Genomic DNA, 11,336 nt, shown 5'->3' with positions numbered 1-11,336 from the left:
AAAGGAAACATCAGACGATTGTTGAAATGTCAGATCTCGATGTTCCAGAAGTGAAACTTCAAAGTAACTTTGTGAGATTTTGCTACTTCTAAGACCATTTGTAATGGTGTAAAGTGACACCGTCACTTTGCACATGTGGCAAAAGTGACACCAACTTCCTCCCGTAATGGTGTGTCACTTTGGGTGTTACTTCGGCGTTAGTCACAAAGTAACATGGTAAGTGACACCATGTTACTTGTTTTTTTATTGATTTAAAAATATTATTTATATCCCCATTTGATACTTAACCAAATTAGATTTTAACAAATTATCACAATACTCCAAACTAACATCAAAAAGTAACACCACCACTACTCCACTCAGAAAAGTAACACGTCCTACTCAGCAAAAAAGTGCAAAAAGACAAGTGACACCAAAAGTGACACCACTCACCATTACAAATGGTCTAAGTTCTAATACATTAGAAAAAAGATGATTATCCATTTAAGACCACTTCTTATCTTATACTCCGTAATATTTTCTATTAAGTTCTCTCATTCACATTAGGGTCATATATCAACCAATTTCTCTTTTTTTAACTAAACTATCAATATCTTTCACTTTCACCTCTAACTTTTCACTAACTAAATTAATATTTAAATACACTAAATAATTAAAAAAAATTATATTAATAACCAATATTACAATATGAAAATTAAAACATTACAAATTAATACCGTCACAATTAAAAGAAGAAAAAAAACATAATAATATAAATCATTACATTAATAAAAATAAAATAACATGAAGAACGTTTCGAGATACAACGGTTGTTGTAAGACACTATTATGCACAACTTTATAAACATCATCTAAATAGTTAACGTACATTGTTCCATAACACGGTTTGAGCATTGCACCGAGCTCAGAGACATAACAACAACAACAACAACAACAACAATACCCAATCCCGCGCCTGCGAGGTATGGGGGAGGTAAGATGTAGACAATCCTTCCTCTACCCTAAACTAGAAGAGAAGTCGTTTCTTTTACCACGAGTCGAGAGAATTCTCCACCCACGGGAAAGGAAATTCATCCCCCTCTCTACTCCAAGGTAGAGAGATTGCTTCCGTGAGGACCTCCGGCTAAAAAAAGACTTTTTTTTTTAATTTAAAACTAAAAAATAGAAATTAAAAAATACAAAGATAAATAAAATAAAATAAATAAAATAAAATAAATAGATAAATATATAGATATATATAAAAATAAAAATAAAAAAAGGGGGGGACGCCATGAAAATGGTAGAATCAGATTTTCATGGGGTTTAAAGCATGCCTAATAATCAATTTAGGCTCTGAGCGGCAGTCAAGACGCCACTAAAACGACACTTGTCGTTGCCTCAATAAATAGAGCCAAACGTGTTCAGAGAGTTTTTAGTTAAATCAAGGAACAGTTGTTTAAATTCATAAAGAAATGAAAATGTGAGGATAACCAAACGTGTTCATGAACTTAAAACCTAACTTGGACATGGTGTTTTAAGATTACTTTCTTTTAGTAGAACCTAACTATTTTTGAAATTACCAATCATCAAAAAAATCATCATGACGCATCATGTCTCTCAAATCGTTATGATCTTAATGAAACTACCTTGACTTGTTTACAGAAAATGACAATTATTTTTTAAAGTATACGATGCGGCACGCCAGGCTTTTGCGCGAAGCGCAGCACTACAAAAAATAGACACCTTCTTAAGTTGTGCTGGCTGGTTCTGAAAATCCTTAAACCACGCAGCCCGCAAGGATTCTGGTGACCCATTACACATTCAAAAGAGTAAAATTGATGCAAAATTAATTTGAACACACAACACTTGGTATGAGCATGAAGTTCGGGAGTAACTACCCAAATTAACGCAATAACAAAAGAGGAAGTCTTCCTAGCCCCCATATACGTCCTTCAAGCACGCAAGCTATTCATTAAGCTTACCTTTATCCTTGCCCGCGGCCGAATCTATAAAAGAGACAACAACAAACGGAGTAAGCTAATGCTTAGTGAATGTAATAATTATATATACATAAACATAAGTCACACCATCAAGCCTATAACTATGAGCATACAATCATATAGGCATAAAACACTACCGCGAGCAAGAAATACATATAAGCATACAAAATCACATGGATTGAACATTAAACTCAATCTCAACCCCAAAGGATATCAAATTCACCGGGTGGCCGCTGATGTGTAAAATATAGTATATAAATTATCTCTGGAAATACCGGATAAAAGGACTATTACACACTCACGTGCAGTGTACCCGATCGTGTAGCAGTATAGAATTTAGGTAGTTCCGAATATCGATCCAAGGACAGTATCACGTAAATTTCAATTGTCAACTAATTCAAATAAATCTAAAGAAAACTAAGAATCAGAAAATACGAAATAATTTGGTTTGTGGCTATTTAACGATTAGCCAAATCAAGAGTAGATCAAAAGTAAAAGAGAATATTTTTGGTTTTTAAAAATTTATCAAATCAAAAAAAGAAAGTAATTAAGATAGTTTTGATATCAAATAGAATGGAAATGCTCGTCTAGACCTTTTACTCTCAGTAATGGATGTTTTTATACTTTAGCCCGATAAACAACTCAATTGCATGCAAATTACTCAGTCGACCCGCCAAGTGTTCTCTTTAGCAAGTACTCAAACTAGAATTACTAGATGTAGGGTTCCCTAGCACCTAAGACCTTTTCGTTTGTGACAAATTAATTAACTAGATCAAAGATTTCGAATAACAATTGCCTTTGCGTTCGCTCTACATAATTCACCCTTATGATGTCTAAATGTTTGAACCCAATTTACCCCCTTGGTCCGGTTTAGCAAACAATCAATTAGGACAAATCGACTGTAAATCAATATACTAAATTCACAAGAGTTCTCTTTATCAAACAAATATACCAATCAATTGAAATCATCAAGTTAAACAACCATAAGAATGGGTCTTTTATTAAAACTATTGAAATAAACATGCATGAGTTCATAAAACATAAATCATAACATCCAAAACCTTGGTTATTAATCTAGACAAGCATTAAAAAGCTTAGCCAACAATCATGGCTAATGACAAAATCACAAATAAATAGCTAGGAGAATTCATTGTTTTGAACAAGAAATAAACCTAATGAATATTGCGATCTTGAAAGATGATGTAGCGACCCGACAAAATCGTCATTGACGGTGCCGTCTACTTAGGTCCCGTTGCGTGGTCATAGTCTCTATATGAGACTCGTTTGACCAAAATCATGTCGCATTCATTTGAAATGTACAAAACTTGCAAAGTTTAGTTTACAAAACGGTTCGACAACAAGTTTAAGTTTACAAAAGTTATAAAGTGTAAATGAAATAACTTGCGACATAATTAGTTTAAAATCACGGTTTGCTATAAATAGCAAAAGTATGTAAGCTTTAAGTTTGAATCCAAAAGTGCTATCCCTAGCGTATGCATGTATACATGACTCCAAGCAAGTAATCAAAGTGCGCGGAAGCATAAATCAAGTAGCCAAGTATGAACCTGAGAAACATATAGAAAACTGTCAACAAAAAACGTTGGTGAAATCATAGATGTAGTAATAAACGTTATTTTTGAATCACAAGATTTAGTATTTCCATAAAATTGATCATCCAAAAGTTGCATTCCAAAAGTTTGTTCGCGAGCACCCAATTATCAAGACTTAACGTTTCCTTCCATAGAACCCCATCACAATAGTGTTAGAACATACACTGTTTCTCAAAAATATATTTCATCCGTAGACGGTAGCGAACCGTCCGAAATGAGGGTTTGTCAAACCGTATGGCCACACAATATAAGTTCTCGCTTACACCCTGCAAGTGTAACTAATGATAATCGAATTGAGGATTTTTGTTCTAACTCGCTGTGGAATGTTTGTTTCATCGTACTTGTGTTCAAAGTATAAAAGTAAGTAGTACAAAATGTAACAAAGTATATGTTTCTCAGCCCACAATTTAAAAGTATAAAAAGTTGTTGAAAAGGTGGGACTATGATCTCACCTCGAGTGCAAGAGTATAATAGTACTTCACAAGTAACGTATGCAAGAACGAATGCTAGTCTTGACCTAAACAAATAGGTTTGTATCAATATCGGTAAACACGGTCGGTCAAAGTGTTCAATTAGTCCTATGGCTCGTTACGACTCGATTAAGTAGCATGTGAATCAAATTATCACGTTTCATGCAAGATACAAGTATAGAAGCGAGTTAGAAAGATTGTATAAGTATTCGGTTAAGTTTGGCTAAAAGTCAAACTTGGTCGGGTCAAAGTCAACGAAAAAGTCAACAAGTTCGGGTCGGATCCCGAACTATTTTTCTAAGGTTTTTAATCATATATAAGCATGTTGGTCAAGTTTCATGTTAATCGGAGGTGCGTAGCATAGTTAGAATTAAACGAAAAACGACAATTTTGGACAGCCCCTGATAGTTCATCTGGACGGCGTCCAAAATGGCTGGACGGCGTCCAGTATTGAAGGCCTGGACGGCGTCCAAAAGGCTGGACGGCGTCCAAGTCTGAAGGGCTGGACGGCGTCCAAGAATCTGGACGGCGTCCAGATCTGTATCCAGGCCCTGTTTTGCTGCAACAAAGAAATGCACGAACCAAAACTCAAACAATCCCAATTTATGACCCGCAAATAATCAAAACATGTATCCTATATCATCGGGAAGGTATTTTGACAAAGGATATAACTAACCACATATCATCAATCGAGTTTATCATTTACAACAACAAAAATCTCGTCAAGAGATCGTTAAATGTTCACAATCAAAGTCTCAAGTTCGCAAAATGCATTTCATGATTCGGGAATCCAATTTATATATATGATATGCCGTTTTAAAGGTAACGAAACATACAATACAACTAAACACTTTCTAACAATGTTTTATGGCATTCAAATCATCAAAAGTCCATTTTAAGAGCTATCAAACCCTAGCCAAGAATCACAAAATCAATAATCATGTTAGTGATGTTTTTCCAAATCAACCTACACACCAAATTGATGCTAGTGATACTAGTAACACAATTTAAAACATGAACTTTAACAATTTAACAACATTAACTCATCCAAAATCAAAGATTAAGCACACCCATTTCAATTGTTCATACTAGTTACTCAAAACAACAAATCGAGCAAGTAAATCATATATTCATGCTAGACACGAGCCATAGACACTAACTAACACCATTTCAAATCAAAAACACGAATTTAGAGAAATCTAGAGTTTTAGAAATGTTACCCAAACGAGATGAAGTTGGTATCAAATTGTAGAGGAAGAAGAGAGGATTCCAAATACGTAATTTGTTTTGATGTTGGCCTCCTAGATCGAATTTAGATGATGAATGATTGAATTGGGTAAATGTGTGTGTGTTCTTGCTAGAGAGAAAGAGAGAGAGATGGAGATGATTGAATGGTGGTGATTGGGGTGGACTAGTTGACCTAGTCAACTAGTTTGCCCCGTGTCAATTTTAGTCCCTCGAGTTTAGAAGCGGGTGCGGGATTTTACCGAACGAATGTTTTGAAAACGCTCGAGTAAACGAGTGATGTTATAATTAAGTAACGAAAATATTATGAACGTTAGTCAACAGAAACTACGAATTTAGATAACGGAAGATATTATTCAAAAAAAAAGACGGTCGTTAAAATAATTTAACGGAAAAATGCGGGATGTTACATTACCTACACCTTAAAAGAAATTTCGTCCCGAAATTTAGTTGAAAGTAGTAGTCGTTGCTCCTTCATCGAGATCGTGCGTTGCCCATTCTATGGATAAGTGAAAGTACTTCATCGGGCATTTCAACGAACTTTGACAGTCGGGGTTTTACGTTGTTTCAGAGTTTGGTTTCATGATTCAAAATTTCAACCGGTTCTCCTAGAAAGGAAAGTTTGTCATCGATAGTAGGTTCGTCGAAGAGGGTAACAAGTCCTGGTTTCGCAAGGCACGTCTTTAAGTTTGATACGTAGAATGTGGGATGTACGGAGACTCGAATGAGTTGAAAAATCTAAACGACTAGTAATGAGTCCGAAACGCCCCAGGATTTTAAAAGGTTTTGTGTATCGCGGATTTAGCTTCCTACATTTCCCGAAATGGATTGCACCTTCCTAAGGTGCGACTTTTAACGTTACGCGGTTACCCACTTGGAATTCGAGAGGTCCACGTCTAACATCGGCATAGCTCTTTTTGCGACTACGGTCCGCCTTGAGCCTTTATTGGATTTGAACGATCATAACGGTTATCTCATGAATGAGTCCGGGTCAGGTGGTTTGCATGTCAACTACTTCGGTTCAACAATTTAGAAAATGACAATTGTGGCTATACGAGTTCTCGAAAGGTGTGGCGTTAATACTCGAATGAAAATTATTGTAGTACTAGAATTCGGCTAAAGGCAAATAGTTTTCTCAAGTGAATTTGAAGTTGATAACGCAAATTCGTATTACGGTTTTCAAGGTTGAATTGTACATGTGCTTTGTTCGTCGGTTTGTGGATGATACGCGGTACTCATGTCTAAACGTGGTCCCGAGACTTTTGTAAGGCACTCCTAAATCTAGAAGTGAAACGAGGATCTCGATCCGAAACGAGGTACATTTCCTTAAGATAAATTTGAATAAGTTTGTTAGGACTTGAAAACTTTAGTTAGAACAAGTTTCTGTTTCTCAAGAATTTCGCGCCGCGGAAGATTTATCGGTTTTCGAAAACGTTTGTTAGGACTATTCACTCTCGTGGTGAATACTAGTATAACGTGAAGAGTCTCTCTCTCCATTGAGAGTTTAGAATAATGATTTCCTTAAACGGAAGTACGAGTGTAATGCGAGAGAAGTTTTCGCCTCGATGTGAGCATACCAAACAGTTTGTAGTTCGTCGATAAAACTATGCGAAAACGAGATAGTATACACGTATAACATACGTCTGATGTTGAAGAATTTGCCATTCATTCGAAAGCATAACTATGGTTCGACAATAATCGAAGATGTGTCCCGGGTATGGTTGTTATCAGTATTCTCGGGGTTTTCGGATATCCAATCAAGAAAGATGAAGTCATGTACATGGCACATGGTGGTGATTAGGTTGATCGAGTCCAACCACCATCACGTGTCATTAGAACTTTGGTATGACTTACCGTAATATAACCACGTTGATCGAGTGCCGTTATATTACGCTAACTCATACCTCCATTCCCACATCACTCCATAGATTCAAGTTCGTATAATCATAAAGTTTTAAAATGAACAAAGTGTAACGATGTCTCTATCGTGACTCGTATTGAATCGAAAGAATTAGTGCAACTCGGAAGGAGCGTTTCACGAGGGAAGTGTATAAATGATTGTTCACGTCAATGCGGTTCAAGTCAAACAATAATGTCCTTAGGCACGAAAAGAGTAACGAATTATGATAACGAGTAGTACTCAACCGTAGTGATAAGTAGTGACGACGATACTCACCTAGAGTAGTGATGGTAGTAACAAGAAGTGGTAGATAGTGAAGAACACTGGTGTGGCACCGATAGTAAGTTGAGACGGTGGCGAATAACAATCTGGGAGACAGAGTTCCCGAACAAGTGTGACTAATGAAGTCGTTGTCATCCTTTCGTGTATGAATCTTGAAATTAACGTGGTTTACCAGAAAGTGGCAGAATACCGATTCGTATGATGAAAGTTTGGTATCATTAAGAAGTTTGCCTAAGAATGATTTAAGTATAATGCACAAGTAGTCAAGTAAGTGCTATCTATAGCAAATGTATGTCAGAATGCAATGGCTAACAATCCGGTTGTAGTCTAGATTCACTAATGCGTCCTAACGACTCTGTCAGACACACTAATACATATCCTAGTTCCCTACAACCAACGCTCTGATACCATCTGTAGCGACCCGACAAAATCGTCATTGACGGTGCCGTCTACTTAGGTCCCGTTGCGTGGTCATAGTCTCTATATGAGACGCGTTTGACCAAAATCATGTCGCATTCATTTGAAATGTACAAAACTTGCAAAGTTTAGTTTACAAAACGGTTCGACAATAAGTTTAAGTTTACAAAAGTTATAAAGTGTAAATGAAATAACTTGTGACATAATTAGTTTAAAATCACGGTTTGCTATAAATAGCAAAAGTATGTAAGCTTTAAGTTTGAATCCAAAAGTGCTATCCCTAGCGTATGCATGTATACATGACTCCAAGCAAGTAATCAAAGTGCGCGGAAGCATAAATCAAGTAGCCAAGTATGAACCTGAGAAACATATAGAAAACTGTCAACGAAAAACGTTGGTGAAATCATAGATGTAGTAATAAACGTTATTTTTGAATCACAAGATTTAGTATTTCCATAAAATTGATCATCCAAAAGTTGCATTCCAAAAGTTTGTTCGCGAGCACCCAATTATCAAGACTTAACGTTTCCTTCCATAGAACCCCATCACAATAGTGTTAGAACATACACTGTTTCTCAAAAATATATTTCATCCGTAGACGGTAGCGAACCGTCCGAAATGAGGGTTTGTCAAACCCGTATGGCCACACAATACAAGTTCTCGCTTACACCCTGCAAGTGTAACTAATGATAATCGAATTGAGGATTTTTGTTCTAACTCGCTGTGGAATGTTTGTTTCATCGTACTTGTGTTCAAAGTATAAAAGTAAGTAGTACAAAATGTAACAAAGTATATGTTTCTCAGCCCACAATTTAAAAGTATAAAAAGTTGTTGAAAAGGTGGGACTATGATCTCACCTCGAGTGCAAGAGTATAATAGTACTTCACAAGTAACGTATGCAAGAACGAATGCTAGTCTTGACCTAAACAAATAGGTTTGTATCAATATCGGTAAACACGGTCGGTCAAAGTATTCAATTAGTCCTATGGCTCGTTACGACTCGATTAAGTAGCATGTGAATCAAATTATCACGTTTCATGCAAGATACAAGTATAGAAGCGAGTTAGAAAGATTGTATAAGTATTCGGTTAAGTTTGGCTAAAAGTCAAACTTGGTCGGGTCAAAGTCAACGAAAAAGTCAACACGTTCGGGTCGGGTCCCGAACTATTTTTCTGAGGTTTTTAATCATATATAAGCATGTTGGTCAAGTTTCATGTTAATCGGAGGTGCGTAGCATAGTTAGAATTAAACGAAAAACGACAATTTTGGACAGCACCTGATAGTTCATCTGGACGGCGTCCAAAATGGCTGGACGGCGTCCAGTATTGAAGGCCTGGACGCCGTCCAAAAGGCTGGATGGTGTCCAAGTCTGAAGGGCTGGACGGCGTCCAAGAATCTGGACGGCGTCCAGATCTGTATCCAGGCCCTGTTTTGCTGCAACAAAGAAATGCACGAACCAAAACTCAAACAATCCCAATTTATGACCCGCAAATAATCAAAACATGTATCATATATCATCGGGAAGGTATTTTGACAAAGGATACAACTAACCACATATCATCAATCGAGTTTATCATTTACAACAACAAAAACCTCGTCAAGAGATCGTTAAATGTTCACAATCAAAGTCTCAAGTTTGCAAAATGCATTTCATGATTCGGGAATCCAATTTATACATATGATATGCCGTTTTGAAGGTAACGAAACATACAATACAACTAAACACTTACTAACAATGTTTCATGGCATTCAAATCATCAAAAGTCCATTTTAAGAGCTATCAAACCCTAGCCAAGAATCACAAAATCAATAATCATGTTAGTGATGTTTTTCCAAATCAACCTACACACCAAATTGAAGCTAGTGATACTAGTAACACAATTTAAAACATGAACTTTAACAATTTAACAACATTAACTCATCCAAAATCAAAGATTAAGCACACCCATTTCAATTGTTCATACTAGTTACTCAAAACAACAAATCGAGCAAGTAAATCATATATTCATGCTAGACACGAGCCATAGACACTAACTAACACAATTTCAAATCAAAAACACGAATTTAGAGAAATCTAGAGTTTTAGAAATGTTACCCAAATGAGATGAAGTTGGTATCAAATTGTAGAGGAAGAAGAGAGGATTCCAAATATGTAATTTGTTTTGATGTTGGCCTCCTAGATCGAATTTAGATGATGAATGATTGAATTGGGTAAATGTGTGTGTGTTCTTGCTAGAGAGAAAGAGAGAGAGACGGAGATGATTGAATGGTGGTGATTGGGGTGGACTAGTTGACCTAGTCAACTAGTTTTCCCCGTGTCAATTTTAGTCCCTCGAGTTTAGAAGCGGGTGCGGGATTTTACCGAACGAATGTTTTGAAAACGCTCGAGTAAACGAGTGATGTTATAATTAAGTAACGGAAATATTATGAACGTTAGTCAACGGAAACTACGAATTTAGATAACGGAAGATATTATTCAAAAAAAAAGACGGTCGTTAAAATAACTTAACGGAAAAATGCGGGATGTTACAGATGAATGAATCTTTGAGTGTTCCTGGAATGTTTGAACCGTTTAAATGACCTTGGGATTCCCCAAAAATCACTAAAAATTGTCCTTGAGCTGCTGAAAAATGTCTAGGAAAAAGTGTGTGAAACTTAGGGTTTTATTTCCCTATTTATACCCTTAAACCGCCAATCAGATTCGACCCGCGCCGCGGCTCCAAAGCCCGCGCCGCAGCTTAACAAACACTTGGAAGTTTTATAATTAAACCTGGCTCAACCTGACATTTCCTTTGTAACTGATAATGCTAAAAACGAACACATATTTCATAGCATTATCCTTCAAGAAAGACAAGCTTTTAGTTGCAATTGTTCTATTTACAAGTGATATTCGTTTAAATAATAAAAGGTGAAGACAAAAGATGGATTCGACGATTTGAAGACGCAAACGACCAAAACGCTAAAAAGTACAAAGTACAATCCAAGTGGTTAAAATTATTGATGAGAAAAGTCTAGAAATTACAAGAGTACAAGCCGCAAAACGCAAAGTACAAGATATTAAATCGTACGAAAGGACGTTCCAAAATTCGAAACCAGGACATGAACTAACTTTCAACGCGCGACGCAACGGAGCTGAAAGTACAAGTGAACTACGCACATGAATATAATATAATATATATATAATTATATAAAATTATATATAATATATTATATTATTAAATAAAAACGTCGGCAAACAAGAAAACAAAAGTATGCGAGCTATCCCAGGGGGCCATGCGATCGCATGGCCAGGAAGACCAAATTCCATGTGATCGCATGGCAGTAAAGTTGTGGCCAAGTGCTATAAATTGGAACATTTTCTGCCGAATTCAACACAATTTTCATCATCCTTCTCTGCACTCTCTCAACATATATATATATATATATATATATAT

The sequence above is a fragment of the Rutidosis leptorrhynchoides genome, chromosome 2, assembly GCF_046630445.1.
Source record: "Rutidosis leptorrhynchoides isolate AG116_Rl617_1_P2 chromosome 2, CSIRO_AGI_Rlap_v1, whole genome shotgun sequence".
Lineage (NCBI taxonomy): Eukaryota > Viridiplantae > Streptophyta > Magnoliopsida > Asterales > Asteraceae > Rutidosis > Rutidosis leptorrhynchoides.
Note: the sequence above shows the minus strand (reverse complement) of the source record.